General features: G+C 34.5%; 1 protein-coding gene across 8 annotated transcripts in view; it reads left to right on the top strand.

Moving 5' to 3' along the window:
• The window catches only part of LOC106871219 (uncharacterized), a 184726-nt gene that overhangs the window by 110340 nt on the left and 58633 nt on the right, over nt 1-15753 (top strand). For all 8 annotated transcript variants that reach the window (XM_089347662.1, XM_089347661.1, XM_089347665.1 and 5 more), the window contains one exon: nt 2718-2750. The gene's annotated coding sequence lies outside the window, so the exon portion shown is untranslated. The remainder of the gene's footprint in view (nt 1-2717; nt 2751-15753) is intronic.

The raw sequence follows: 15753 nt of genomic DNA, 5'->3' as shown, positions 1-15753 counted from the left end.
TCAACAGTCTGCTTAAATGCAAATTCAGAAGGTAACCAAGATTAAACTTCATTAATATAGCTATAAAAGCAGTCTGTGGGTGAAAGATAGTCTTCTATGCTGTTGAAGTTGTTGGGGGTGGGAATAATGGAGGTGGGGGAAGGGGGGAAGCCATTAGCCAAATGTCAACAGTGGAATGACAACTTGTACAGAATATTGGCTTTTTTATTTTATTTTATTTTATTTTATTTATTATTTTCCCTGATATTCTTCAGCTGTCCTCTTCTTCCAACTGTTTCATTCAAGATCTAGTAAACCAGCTGGTAAATAAGTTATCTTTATTGATTGGCTAAGCCATTAACCAACCTAATTCATACTAGAATTATGAATTTAGAGTACAACTTGTACAGAATATTTGCATGTGTGTATTTCCTTCATTAGCTAATTGATTGATCTTTGTTTTAAAATTCCAAGTGGTTTTAAAAAAAAAAAAAATTTTAATCGTAGTGGACAGGTGAAAAAAAAGAACTGAGTGTTAATAAGCTTCCCACATTTAAAACCATATATCTCTGTGAAAATGGCAAGTCTTAAATGTGTCACTTTATTTTATTGTTGCAATCAGGCTCCTGCTGCAAACTCATCTTTGTTTAAACCTTTAATCAAATTATCAAACACTTCTATTTCATCCAGACAAACTGAAATGGATATAAATTTGCTTCCTTTATCATTGTCGCAACTTTGCACATTGTCACACAAGTGCTTGCCACTGTTACATCAATTGCCAAAACCATTGATATTTTTACTGTCAACTAAATATGCGTTCCAGTATATTACATTACACTAACTGACATGCATCACTTTAATGTTTAACTCAGCAACAGTGCTATCCTAATAGAAAGATATTAACTCGTTGTTCTATACTGGAAAAAGACAGACTTTGAGAAATGCAGAAATGAATGCTTTATAAAAGTATCTCTTCAAAGGTGTTTTCCAAAACTTTTACAATATTAGTTGCGTGTGTGTCTGTGGAATATATTCAGTATGTTGTATTATGGCATGAACAGTTGTATGATTAGCCCTCTAGCATTCATCTTATTTTATCAAATGTAATTCTTTATTCACGTTGTTTTAAATTAATCATGCCGGTGGCACGTAAAAGCACCCACTACACTCTCGGAGTGGTTGGGGTTAGGAAGGGTATCCAGCTGTAGAAACTCTGCCAAATCAGATTGGAGCCTGGTGTAGCCATCTGGTTTGACCAGTGCTCAGTCAAATCGTCCAACCCATGCTAGCATGGAAAGCAGACGTTAAATGATGATGATGATGCATTATCTTGTAGCTTTAAGAGTTCAGTGATATGTTTGTTTATTTTTAGAGTGATATTGTTGGGTAGGTGTGAGAGGCCAGATCTGGCTGGTCTGAACATGTAACAAGAAGAATATTGGGATCAGATCTGACCAACAACTTCCTGGTTTTAAGTCCTACATGACACCTTGGGCAAATATCTTCCCGGTAGACCAGTGCTTTGTGAATGAATTTGGTAGGCATTAACTATGGAAGCTCATCATGTATATGAGTGTATGCGTGTGTGTGTGTGTGTGTGTGTGTGTGTGTGTGTGTGTGCATGTCCCTCCTGACAATCAGTATTGGCTTGTTTATCATAGTTTAATGGTTCAGCAAAAGAGATCTCAAGTTCTAGGGTTGATCTGTTTGATTAAGGCCCTTCAAGGCAGGGCCCCAGCTTGGCCACTGTCCAATGAGTGACCCAAGTACAAAATACAAGAGAAATATTGAGAAATATTAATAGAAATGCAATCACAAAAAGCAACAATAAAGTTGATCTTCATGATTCTAAATTTATGTGTGTTTATTTGAACAAACTTTGAATTCAATATACTATGAAATACTTGAATTTTTGTATGAAATTAAAAGATTGGTATAAACAAAGTTGTTTTTTGTGCCACACAATTTTGTTTTATTCTTTTTTTTTTTGGTCAAACTTTTGTTTACTGGCTGTTTAATTCATTGATATTCCAACCATTTTACTATACATACCATTTGCATATGTTAACAAAAATATCTTAACAAACTTGTACTGGTATCTTCAGAATTTTACTGATATATATTGAAGACTTGTGGTAAGGGTGTTGCATTCAGGATTGCAAGATCATGGTTTCAATTCACAGACCAGCAGAATGTTCTGTTCTTGAGCAAAACACTTCATTTCACATTACTCCCATTTAGTGGAGAATGTTGGCCTGTCTTCATAGCCAGTAGGATGACATCATTTGAGGACTACAACAAATGCAAGGAAGCACATTATGACTGACTAGTGGCATACAACCACACTTGATAGTCTGGTCAATGCAGTGATATGTATTCCATCTGACTATTATAAGTGTTGTGTAACATTTTTTGGAATGTAAGCAAATTTTAAGGGCTGTTGGTGTTGAAAGCTTAATTTTCTGTTTAATTAATTGAAGCATCATTAAAAAGAAGCAAAAAGTGGAAAAACTTCTTTTAAATTTGAATAAAATCAAAAAAAAATTTTTTTTGAAAACCATGTTTAATGTATGAGATATATTGTGAGGGTGGAGTAGATTTATATGGAAGGGTTTAATATAATTTACATTCAACAAATTGCATTCTGGAAATGTTAATGAAACCTGGTATTAATTTATTTTTCTCTGTTGTTTCAATTTTACATAGTTTTTGTTTTTCTTCTCTTTTCATTCCAGATTCAACAATGGAATTGATTTCTTCTTCACTCGGTAAGTTTCTGTGTTTGTTTTATCTCACTTGATTCATTGTCAAATGACAGACAGTTGACTTGTTCACTTTTGTGACCAATTCCTCCCTCATTCTAAGGTTTTTAAAAAATATTTTCAAGGATTCAAAAATACAAAGCAATTGTACAGATAAATAAATATTTGTATAGATGCAGGCATGGCTATGTGATTAAGCAGCTTGCTTTACTACCACATGCTTTTGGGTTCAGTCCCACTGCACAGCACCTTGGTCAAATGCCTTCTATTATTGTCCCAGACTCGCCAATGCCTTGTGAATGAATTTGGTAGATGGAACATATGTATATATGTGTATGTCACTACCATTTGGCTACTGATGTCAGTTTGAGTGGTCTGGCAATAGAGATGAATAAAATAAGTACCAGATATAAAAATTAGTACTGAGATCAATTTGTTTGACTAAACATTTCTTGTCAGTACCACAGCATGGCTACAGTCCAATAACCAAAGCAAGAAGGGGCAAAAAATGTATTCTAAGTATCTTTTTCCTTATTCATTAATTTCAAATTCAAACTCAAAACTTTGAATCCTGCCAAATATCACGAAAAAATAACTATATCTCCTTTGTATTAATAGTCCACTAGGGGACATCACATGTATAAGAAATGAGATTTAAGAGAAAATATCTCACTTTATTGGATTGACACCCCTCTCCATATATTCATGAATAAACTAAATATTTACCTTTTAAAGGAGAAATTTGGCTAAACCCTATTAAATGTATAATAAGCAAATCTGTTTGAAATTTTTCCATCAAAAGTATTTGTTGTACTTCTATGCCATAGAACTAAGTAGTTGTCATTAGATTGGGTATCTGGTTATAAAATGCTTGCTTTGCTAAATCAAACAAATATTTAAATATTCACAACTAACCAATTTATGTTAGTTTTATAAAATCTGTAAAAATTGTTTAAAATAATAAAAAGTACTTACCTTTTGAAACGGGTCTTTTTTACTGTTGAGCTAAACTTCTGCTATTTCGGATTTAATGGTAATTGTTATGGCTTTAAGTTTACTTCTTAGTTTTGTATGTAATTTGAAAAAAAAATCCTTCACTTTCTGTGAAACAATTCAGTCAATTTGATACGTTTCTGTGAGCTGTTCATTGAAGGTAAAACTTTAGTTTAAGACTGAGTCTGCAGTGTGCATAAATTGGAAGCTAAACAAATAACCGAAGTAACAGAGTAACACAAATACTATTTTTATCCCCCTGTCCCCACTCCTCTCATAAAGCCTATTATCAGAATAAATTGTCTAAACTCTTGTGTCAAAAACTAAATTTTAACAAAATCACGTGTACACACTTTCCTAGTCTTATTAAATTTCCATCAATAAAAGTATTGAGTAATGCTTCAACCTAATGTTAAATTGTTTTTATAAATAATTTGACATAAGAACACACACACACTTTGTAATAGAAGCAATAAATAGTAAGTTTGACAAATACGGCAGTGAAACACTGCTGTCTTGTGAACGCACTCATTGTAGCCCAACAGAAAATGGAATAAATCATGCTTGGCATTACATTGTGGGACAAGAAAACCAACGCCTAGATTTGACAGGACACAAGTGTCAAAAACATCATAAGACCCATCAAGGAGAGTTGGGTTTGAGTCCCACAGGCAGTCTTTGATTTTTCTGTCATTTGTAGTATTATGTACTTCGAGCTTCACTGTTCCAAAAATAAATATGTACACACACTTGTGTGTATGTCTGTGTCCTTGTCTCAATGTTACATGATAGTTGTAAACAAGTGCTACCATCATACGAATGGTACTGTCCTGTTCCAATCTTGTTTGGAAAAAGATGAGGGTTGACAACAAGAAAGGCATTTGGCCATAGAAAATTTGTCTCAACAAATTCCAACTGACCCATGCAGGCATGGGAAAGTGGGTGTTAAAATGATGATGAAATATATATGTGAACCAATATAATTTCTATTAATCACATATCTTATGATTCACTGTCAGCAAGAATTTTTCTCGCTCAAAATACCTCGTTTATCAGGGTCCATCAGTATTTTAATTGTTATGAGATATCTTGTGATCAAGGCTTAAACTATTGAGGTGTTTTGATCATTACTCTGTCGGTGACCAGAACTAACCCCATGTAGCAAAATCATAGACTTGCCAAGTTAAGTTTCTTGTTACTGTTCTCTCCCATCTTCTTAATTAGATAGTAAATTTATCAACTATACATCAACCAATTAGTGTATATTCTTAATTAATTGTAGAAGTAAGCTGACTAATTGGATAAAGCTTTGATTATTTAATGCTTTTTCATTCATGTCATATATCTTAAAACCTGTTAAGATATCCTATGACAGTTAAAAGTGCAAAATAAGTCTTAAGGATTAAAGGTTTTGTGGCAGTCTTATTTAATTTTCTTTTCAAACAGTTGATAGTGTATTTTATCAATGTTCCCAGCCTTAAACAGATTAATGGTTTTTAAATTTGACAAATCTTGTAGCAATGTAAGCACCGTTATAAACACTAAGATAAGAGATCTCTGTCTTAAAATAACACATAACTGCCAGGCAATCTTCTTGCCTTAGTTTATTTATACAGGAGATGTAATAGACGTAGTGGGGAGGAATCCCATTTTCTATCAATCAGACAACACTCGACAATCTGTGAGAGGAAATATTTAAAAAACAAAAGAAACTGTCCCATAATGTAATGAGTTGTCAAGAAACCATTGAAGATGTTGTCTTTGGGTTGGGAATCTGGGCCTGTAATTATGGCCAAAGCTTTCCTTGCGTAATTTTATTATACTGCAGTACTGTGTTCAACTCGTGCTGAAGACTGCACTGAAAAACTAGCAAAATATTTTTAGGCACAGGAGTGGCTGTGTGGTAAGTAGCTTGCTTACCAATCACATGGTTCTGGGGTCAGTCCCACTGCGTGGCACCTTGGGCAAGTGTTTTCTACTATAGCCTCGGGCCGACCAAAGCCTTGTGAGTGGATTTGGTAGACGGAAACTGAAAGAAGCCCGTTGTATATATATGTGGTGCTCCAGCATGGCCGCAGTCAAATGACTGAAACAAATAAAGGAGTAAAGAGAGTATGGTGTTCACCCCTGCTTATATACTCTACCTAGTTACAGCTAAGTAGACTGGGCTGTTAAGTGCCTTGTTTGTTGATACATCAAACTTGTAGTGTTAAGAGAATAAGGACTATTGGCTTCTCAGCTTATTGTCCTGTTCCCTATTTATTTGACGATTTATGCTGTAAACTTGTACACCATCTAAGAGATTAGTTTCCCATAAAGCAGAAATCAAAATGAAATACCAATCGCATTAATTTTCATGTTTTACAATGTATCAAGTTACAAATTATCTAGTTCATGAAGTTTATCTAAATTTTCGATATTTATATTATGAATGAAAATATTTCATACAGCTTAGGTCTAATAACTTGACTGTTTAACTGTATTTAACTTTAATTCATTGTAAAAATAAAATATCATGTTGGTTTTATTTACTGTTTTCTGAAGCATTACTAGATAGTGCAAACTTGATTAATATATAACATATGGCTTTAGCAAGTTTTGGTTGTGTGATTTCATAAAATTTCAACTAAACAGTTCCTGATTTTTTTTTTTAATTCCCAGTTTCCTCTTATAAGTTTCATGTTGCAAATTGAAGAATTTATTGTAAATCCAAACTCTTAGAGTTCTTTCCCATCAAGACAGAGCTCAATTATACTGGTTACGTACATATGTAAGAAATAAATCCTACACATTGAAGTTAAATGGCCAAGTGAATAATATATTAGACTACCAGCTCATAAGCCTTGAGTTCATTTTCATTGTGAGCAGTTTGTTGTATCTCAAAGGAAAGACTCTAAATTTCATATACAGTACTAAACCTATTGGCATGTTAGCTGTAATAATGTTTGAATCCTACTTTAACCATATTGAAATTTATTTCTTGACTATTTCCCACCATGAAACTGAAGCTAATATTCTTTTAAACCTATCAAGAAGACTTTAGATGCATTAACACGACTGTTTGTATTTTCTAAAGAGACTATTTTAAAAGCCATGTTAAATCATTGTAGTCTATAATGAACGTTGTGTAAATACTTCTGCTGTTAACAACATTATAGAACAAAGCCTGGAAATATTTTCTTTCATTGAATTCATTTATATTCTCTGTGTTCCCCCACCACCACAAATTTCCAAATTACACTACAAAATGGTTTATTCTGAATTGTGTGAGACCATGGGCATGTGTCTTCTACTATAATCTTGACATGACTAATGCCTTGTGAGTAGATGGAAACTATACAGAAAGGCAACGATCTGGCAGAAACGTTAGCATGCTGGGCGAAATGCTTAGTGGTATTTCATCTGCCGTTACGTTCTGAGTTCAAATTCTGCCAAGAACGACTTTGCCTTTCATCCTTTTGGGGTCGATGAATTAAGTACCAGTTACGCACTGGGGTCAATGTAATTGACTTAATCCCTTTGTTTGACCCTCTATGTTTAGCCCCTTGTGGGCAATAAAGAAATAAAGGAAATTATACAGAAACCTATTAAAATGTGGATGTGTGTGCGTGTGAAATTGTCATTTCTGCACAATATTGTTTGAGCAAAGAAATGAATGTGTTTTACATTCCTGGTGAATGTTATGTTCTGTACCTTCTGCATGTTTGAAGTTTAGGGGAATAATAAATAATAAATAATTAAAAAGAAAAAAGAGAAAAAAACTTGTAAATTGAGTAAGGGTTGGCAACATAAGGGTATCTGGCAATAAAATACTGCTTCGAATAAGTATCCATCCAACCTATGTCAGCACAAAAAATGGATATAGAGCTGAACAAAAAAAAAAAAATGAATAAATGTATGATACTTATACAGATGGTGAAGGCACATGGCTCAGTGGTTAGAGCATTGGGCTCACAATCATGAGGTAGTGAGTTTGATTCCTGGACCTGGCTGTGTGTTGTACTCTTGAGCAAGACACTTCATTTGACATTGTTCCAGTTCACTCAACTGTAGAAATGAGTTGCAACATCACTGGTGCCGAGCTGTATCTGCCTTTGCTTTTCCCTTGGATAACATCAATGGCATGGAGAGGGGAAGCTGGTATGCATGGGCGACTGCATAAACAACCTTGCCTGGACTGGTGCCTAGGCGGGGAACTTTCTAAGTGCAATCCCATAGTCATTCATGACCGAAGGGGTTCTTTACCTTTTACTTATACAGATACATATCAGAACTGGGCATGCTCTAAATAGAGCATGCCCAGTTCTGATATTATCTTAGACTCAACTAATTCAAACTAATCCTTCAGTTGTTAGAACTGCATGTTCTCTGAGGTCGATAACACCCAAATGGTTTTGGAGTAAGGCAAGAAATACATCTCTTATGATAAAGAAATAATTTTCTGTCCTTTGTTGTGTGTTTATAATTTTTCATAGTCATTCAAATAAGATGTTGCTAACAAATATAGAAAAGTTGTATGTGTGTGTGTAGATTGTGTAGTTAATTTTTTTTTAAAATAATTTCATAAAAATAACTGCACATTTACTAATAGCAGGACAGTGGGAAGAGTTGAGTCAAATTTATTATAGAATTAGTTTTGACTGAGATTTCAAGTTTCGCCTGATGGCTTATTCAACCAGTAGTTGAGTAAACCCTCAGTTATAACTTGAAGTCCTAGCCAAGTCTATGTAAACACAATCACACATACTCACTCCTCCATATTTGTTGTCTTAATTATGTAGGTCATCATCATCATTTAATGTCTGTTTTCCATGGGTTGGATGGTTTGACAGGAGCTGGCAAGCCAGAAGACTACACCAGGCTTCACTGTCTTGGTATGGGTTTTACAGCTAGATTCTCTTCTTAATGCCAACTACCTTGCAATACATTGGTATAAATATATAGTTAAGACATCGGGTTTTCTTTTATTCACACACACACACACACACACACACACACACGCACACACACACACACACACACACACACAGTGATGGAAGAGCGAGGGTTCGACCTATACTACCATGGAACATGGATGTTATATAGTAAACAAACTTTGATGTCTTAATTAAATGGGATAAAATAGACTTTATCTTTATTCTTTCTTTCTTCTGAATTTATATGACAGCTCTGATCATGAAATTGCCCAGTTAGCGGCTACACTTAACTGAATCTAATAAAAGGGGTGGTGGAGAAAATTGGCAATAGATAGGGTGTAAATATCTGCCATTTCCTAGTTCCTTGCTTAATTAATGTGTTGCTAATCTCTTAATTTATGAAATATGTTCAGGAAATTTCTTTTTTTCTTTTTCTTTTATTTTAAATGAATTTTTCGTAATTTTTTAAATTTTTATTTGCTCAGATTTTAAGCATATTTATTGGTGTTTGTAAAAAAAAAAAAAATGAAATAGAATAAAATAAAGAGAAATGTGTAGGTTCCAGAGAGATCTTAGTTACATGTGAAATTAGTGTAGTTAATTTGTCTGCAACATAACTTATAAGTCAATAAATCTAGCTATTATAACAATACTTTTATCAAAGTTGTGATTGAATGCTTGTTAACACTTTAATCTTTGCAACTTGTCAAGATTATTGTAAGCAGTCATGTACTCCCCCCCCCCCACCTTAATTGTTAAAGAAGAGAGTGGGTGAGTAGTGTGTGGGAATGAAATATAATCCAATTAGGTTCTTGTTTTTTTTTTTATTTATTTTAGTTTATTTTTGTGATAAAAGGAATTATGCTCTTATGTTTTATTGATATTTAATTTGAAGAGGAAATGATTCTGATAAGTGTTTGACTACATCTTAATTCAGAGGTATATGCTGTAGAGCAGTTGTAAGTCTCTTTGCTGCTAGGCAAATGAGATGAGAAGCTATAGATATACCACTTACGGGGATATTTAGAAAAATAAAGGATATCCTGAAACAGGAAATAGTTGGATGTCTGTACTTGATTTAGATGATGATAGTAATGTTTTGTGATGAGGTGGTTAGTGTACCTGTTTTACATGTAGAAAGCTGTGTGATTTACATTTGCCAAAACCTGTGACATGTTTTAAACTCCTTTCATAATAGTGTGCTTTCATGACCACTACTAACTGGATGGAACCAGCCAAAAAGTAGAGTTTTGTATTATTGTGATTATTATTATTATATTATTAGTAGTAGTAATATTATTATCATCACCAAGGCAGTGAGCTGGTAGAAATGTTAGCATGCAAGACAAAATGCTTAGCATTTCTGCTGGCTTTTACATTTTGAGATCAAATTCCACCAATATCAACCTTGCCTTTCACCCCTTTCGGAAGGCACTTATTTGCCCCCCCCCCCCCTTTTTTTGCCAAACTGCTAAGTTACGAGAATATAAGCAAGCCAACACTGGTTAACTATTTAGTAGAACGTAGTTTCAATCTACAGGCCGCTGTGTTATGAGCCCAGCATGCTCACTCCGTGCTGTTCCAAAGTCCCCGCTTCCTTGTGTGTCTAAAAGGAAAGGAAGAAACTTTGAAGCTTAAATATTCTAAACTTTAGGGATCTCTTAAAAGCCCAATCTACATTTGTTGTCTAGATAGAAATCTCATTAAAAGACTGTTTGGGCCCAAATCCTCATTCTTGATTAAAACCGTTACAAATAATTTAATCTTTTCACTGCGAGTCATCAGTTTTATTGTGTTAAAGAAATTATCTGTTTTGATTGGAATACTCTTTGGAAAATTTACTAATTTAGACATAGGCGCAGGAATGGCTGTGTGGTAAGTAGCTTGCTTACCAACCACATGGTTCCGGGTTCAGTCCCACTGCATGACACCTTGGGCAAGTGTCTTTTACTACAGCCTTGGGCCAGCTGAAGCCTTGTGAGTGGATTTGGTAGATGGAAACCAAAGAAAGCCCGTTATATATATATGTGTGTGTGTGTGTTTATCCTCCCAACATCGCTTGACAACTGATGCTGGTGTGTTTGCATCCCTGTAACTTAATGGTTCGGCAAAAGAAACCGATAGAATAAGTACTAGGCTTACAAAGAATAAGCTCTGGGATCAATTTGCTCAACTAAAGGTGGTGCTCCAACATGGCCACAGTCAAATGACCAAAACAAATAAAAGAAAAAAAGAAAAGAAAATTCATTCATCTTGTATACAGTGACAGAAACTTTCTAAAAATTGCATTGAACCTTATTACAAAGTTGTTCTTGTGGTAGCCATGTATTTTTATTGATATCATCATCATCATCGTCGTTTAACGTCTGCTTTCCATGCTAGCATGGATTGGACGATTTGACTGAGGACTGGTGAAACCAGATGGCTGCACCAGGCTCCAATCTGATTTGGCAGAATTTCTACAGCTGGATGCCCTTCCTAACGCCAACCACTCCGAGAGTGTAGTGGGTGCTTTTATGTGTCACCTGCACGAAGGCCAGTCAGGCAGTACTGGCAACGGCCACGCTCAAAATAGTGTATTTTATGTGCCACCTGCACATTTATGAAAATAAACACTTACAGATCAGGTGTGGCTGTGTGGTTATTAAGAAGTTCACTTTGCAACCACATTTCAGGTTCTGTCTCACTGCGCAGTACCTTGGGCAAGTACCTTCTATGATAGCCTTGTGAATGAATTCAGTGAACAGAAACTATGTGGACCACCTTATATATATATACATGTATGTGTTTGTGTTTGTTCCCCACCATCCACTTGACAACTGGTGTTAGTTTGTTTACATTTCTATGATGTAGTAGTTCGGCCAAAGTGGCTGACAGAATAAGCCCTAGACTTAAAAATATGTACTGGGGTCAATTTGTTCAACTAAACCTTTCAAGGCATTGACCCATCATGGCTGGAGTCCAATGGCTGAAACCAGTTAATGGAAAAAAAACTAAGGCATGTATGTCTTCACAGGCATATAGAAAGATGTAGCCATTTCAAGCTGTAGGCTTTATAATTCAAAGCTAATAAATGGCTTTAAAATAGGTGGGAGGTGGGAAGTCCCAAAATATTCTGAGTTGCTGTCAGCGAGTAGTATAAGTCACAGAGCTTCAGAGAATATAACCATCTGTCATGTAATGTTTACATAATGTTTTATTCCATCCTTGCACCAGTCACCAAAATGTCTGCTTGTAATCTTCTGTCTACAATCCATGTTACCATTTTGTCATCTGAACACATGCGTGGTTACACTGTATCAATCAGTCTTCTATACACAACACTATTTTTCTCTAATTTTCATTTTACCCATAGGCGCAGGAGTGGCTGTGTGGTAAATAGCTTGCTTTCCAACCGCACGGTTCCGGGTTCATTCCCACTGCATGGCAGCCTGGGCAAGCGTCTCCTACTATAGCCTCGGGTCAACCAAAGCCTTGTGAGTGGATTTGGTAGACGGAAACTGAAAGAAGCCTGTCGTATATATGTATGTGTATATATATATATATATATATATACACACATATATATATATGTATGTATGTGTCTGTGCCCCCCCCCCCAACATCGCTTGACAACCGCCCCCATAACTTGGCGGTTCGGCAAAAGAAACCGATAGAATAAGTACTAGGCTTACAAAGAATAAGTCCTGGGGTTGATTTGCTCGACTAAAGGCGGTGCTCCAGCATGGCTGCAGTCAAATGACTGCAACAAGTAAAAGAGTAAAAGGTTAATACAGTTCTCTATAAAAGAAATAGGACTATCAAACTGTCAGTTATTTTTAAGGACGCTCATTGGAATTTTGTAGGTTAATAATGGTCTGAGTTAGCAAGAATCTGATGGGAAATATAAACAAAAGTTGGTGTGTGTTTGTTGGGTGTGCTGCAACAAGTAAAGACTTCAATAGTTTTGTTAGGCAACGTTTTTTTTTTTCTTTTTTTTTTTTCACTTTCAATTTTTTAATTTTTTTTTTTTAACCAGCTCTTTTCAAACTTTTGTCTTATTCTCTTCCTGTCTCTCTCCTTCTCTCAACCATTGACTTTATGGACAATGGATATAATGAAATATATAATTTTGAAGGCGGCGAGCTGGCAGAAATGTGAGCACACCGGGCGAAATGCTTAGCAGTATTTCGTCTGTCTTTGCATTCTGAGTTCAAATTCCACCATGGTCGACTTTGCCATTCATCCTTTTTGGATCGATAAGTTAATTACCAGTTGCATACTGGAGTCAATCTAATCGACTGGATTCTTCCCCAAAAATTTCAGGTCTTGTGCTTAGAGTAGAAAAGAAATATATAATTTTGACTGTGTGGCACCTTAGACAAGTGCCATCTCCTATAGACCTTGGCAAACCAAAGCCTGAATGGATTTGGTAAATGGAAACTGAAAGAAGCCCATTGTGTGTTTGTGTCTCTATCTTCATTTTACGTTATTGCAGCAAAGAATGCCACTGTCTTAATGTAGTGTCCTTTGTTTCCAATCTAGTGTGAAAAGCATGTCTGGCCCAAGGAAATCTTATGTTTCTTAGAAACAGGTGAGGGTTGGTGATAGGCAGGGCACCTGACCATAGAAAATCTGCCTCAACAAATTCTGTCCGATCCATGCAAGCATAGGAAAGTGGATGTTAAAACTGTGATGTTGATTTAAGACACATCTTCAAAATTTGTAGTCTTCACCATCCTTCATTATTTTCAAAATTAATTGAAACGAGCACAAACCTCTGCCAAGGCAACACCAACATCCTCTCAATGATTAGCCTGAGATAATTTTTAAAATGAGAATATCTGAAATAAACTTGACTGCTCTCACAAACAAGAATACTAAAAATGAACCCAGGTGGTCTCAAAAATTAAGTAAAAAAAAAAAAACGAAAAATAATCCAGAATCCTTGTCCAGTACCGGATCAATCCCCAAATCTAATCAGTTCATGCCAATCATGAGGTCAAATATCCCTGAAAATTTCATCTGAATCCATCCAGCGATTCTTGTCCATGGACAAACAAACACGGCCAAAAACAATACCTCTGCCTTCACTAAGTCGGAGGTAATAAAAGCAGTGTATTTCAACAGAAATATGGTAACAAAAGGTTTAAACTGTTTTGTCTACTTAGAAAACTTAAGGAAACAACAGATATATGATTAGTGAAAGCTTGATTGCTGTAGAATTATTTAATTTTGTTGTATAATTCCTATATCGGTGCGTAAGAACACAACATTTATGCATTTTCTGTTTTAAATGTAAAAATGTTTACTCCACAAGCCATGGGTCCTGATATAGAAACAATAAATAGATGATATTTGTTGATTTATATGAATTTTTATTTATTTCTGAAGTGATGTGTTTAATGATCTACTATTTTGATAGTAGACTATAGAAGGAGTTTCTGCATGTTGGCATTAGCATGCTGGAAATAGCAGGCAATAGTCCTTCAAATCCCATCCTGTCACATTTAAGAAAAACAACTACATTGAAGAATGTAGTTCTCAATACTTTATCTCTGGAGAAAAAAAACAAGACAAAGGTGTTAAAACAAAAATAATTTTGAACTAGGTTATATAACCAGTTTTACTTAAAATGTCATTCTTCATGATGAAAGAATTTACTTTTAATCATCTTCTGCAACAAGCAGGTTGATGAGTTTATTCACATATGCTAATCACTTTTCTAAATATCATCTTCAATTATAGTTAGTTAATTGGTTAGATATGATAGGAAGTGATATTTTAGTTACAATTGACTAATATAGAATGAGAAAATATTACTGCCTGTTAGTTTTAAAGCATTCATTATGTAAGTCGTTAAGCATGTACACTGGTCAGTTTCTTAAATTAAGCAGTGGATTTTTTTTTTCATTTCATTTCTCTTCTGCTGTCATTCCCAAATAATATCTGTTTATTAAACTTTATTGAAAATCTGAATATCATCATATGATTTGCTTTTCCAGCAGCCTTGAAAGAAAAGTTTCCTTAATTAACTTCTATACAATTAGTGAGACCTGTATCATTATGGCTATGCTAGTCTACTCTAAGAATCTCTACCCCATTAGTTGACTATTGAAAAATTTCAATTATTTATTGGGAGTTATTTCCCCTATCACTAGCTGTTTATTTTTTTGTTTTTAATTTTTTTCAAGCATCTTTTAACCTTTAACAGATTAATGTAGACCTTACCTAATCCTTTACACTCCTACCTCCTTTTTCCCCTCTCTCAGTGTTCATTTATATACATGAAGCTTGGAATGTTATGAATTGCCATAACCTCATATCTTTCTCTGTGTAGTTATCTTCTGATTAGATATATAGTTCAAGTGATAGCTTAATAATCATATGGTTAAAATTTTCCTGAAATGTAGGCATTTTTAATGGAGAGAAAACATTGATTATTGAGTGCTATTCAGATTCTTAATTATACAAAATATATTTTGTTCAGAGTTGAAATGATTGCAATTAGAAGAGGCAGTACAATAATGAGTCCATCTGTTCAAAAAATTTTATCAGACAGCCCAAATATATATTATCTGTAAGGCATAGATTTAAACAGGGAAGAGAAGAAGCATGATCTTAAACTCAACAATCTTTATGGCGTTTAATTATTTGATATTCATAATATGAATGATGTTAGATAAATTGAGAAAAATGTAGCTTCTTGAATGATTTTATGTAAGGTTTCTAGTTACTGAAGGTAATGTCAGAAAGACTGGTTATAACCAGTTTGAACAAATAACATTGTCTAATCTTTGAAGAAATAAAATTAAAATAATTTTTGGCCAGTTTGATTGGGTTAGTATTTATTTTAATGCTGTAATATTAATCTGAAGATACAATTATTAGTCCATTAATATATAACATAAAGAGGTACTTTTTAAGATTATTCTAAATGTACATGGATAGAGAGCTTGAGAATATATACTTTTTCTCTTTTACTTGTTTCAGTCATTTGACTGTGGCCATGCTGGAGCACCGCCTTTTTTTTTTTTTTAGTCGAGCTAATCGACCCCAGGACTTATTCTTTGTAAGCCTAGTACTTATTTTATCGGTCTCTTTTGCCGAACTGCTAAGTT

Source organism: Octopus bimaculoides, chromosome 2 (assembly GCF_046866305.1).
Source record: "Octopus bimaculoides isolate indiv1 chromosome 2, ASM4686630v1, whole genome shotgun sequence".
NCBI classification, from domain to species: domain Eukaryota; kingdom Metazoa; phylum Mollusca; class Cephalopoda; order Octopoda; family Octopodidae; genus Octopus; species Octopus bimaculoides.
Note: the sequence above shows the minus strand (reverse complement) of the source record. Positions and strands in the feature narration are given on the sequence as shown.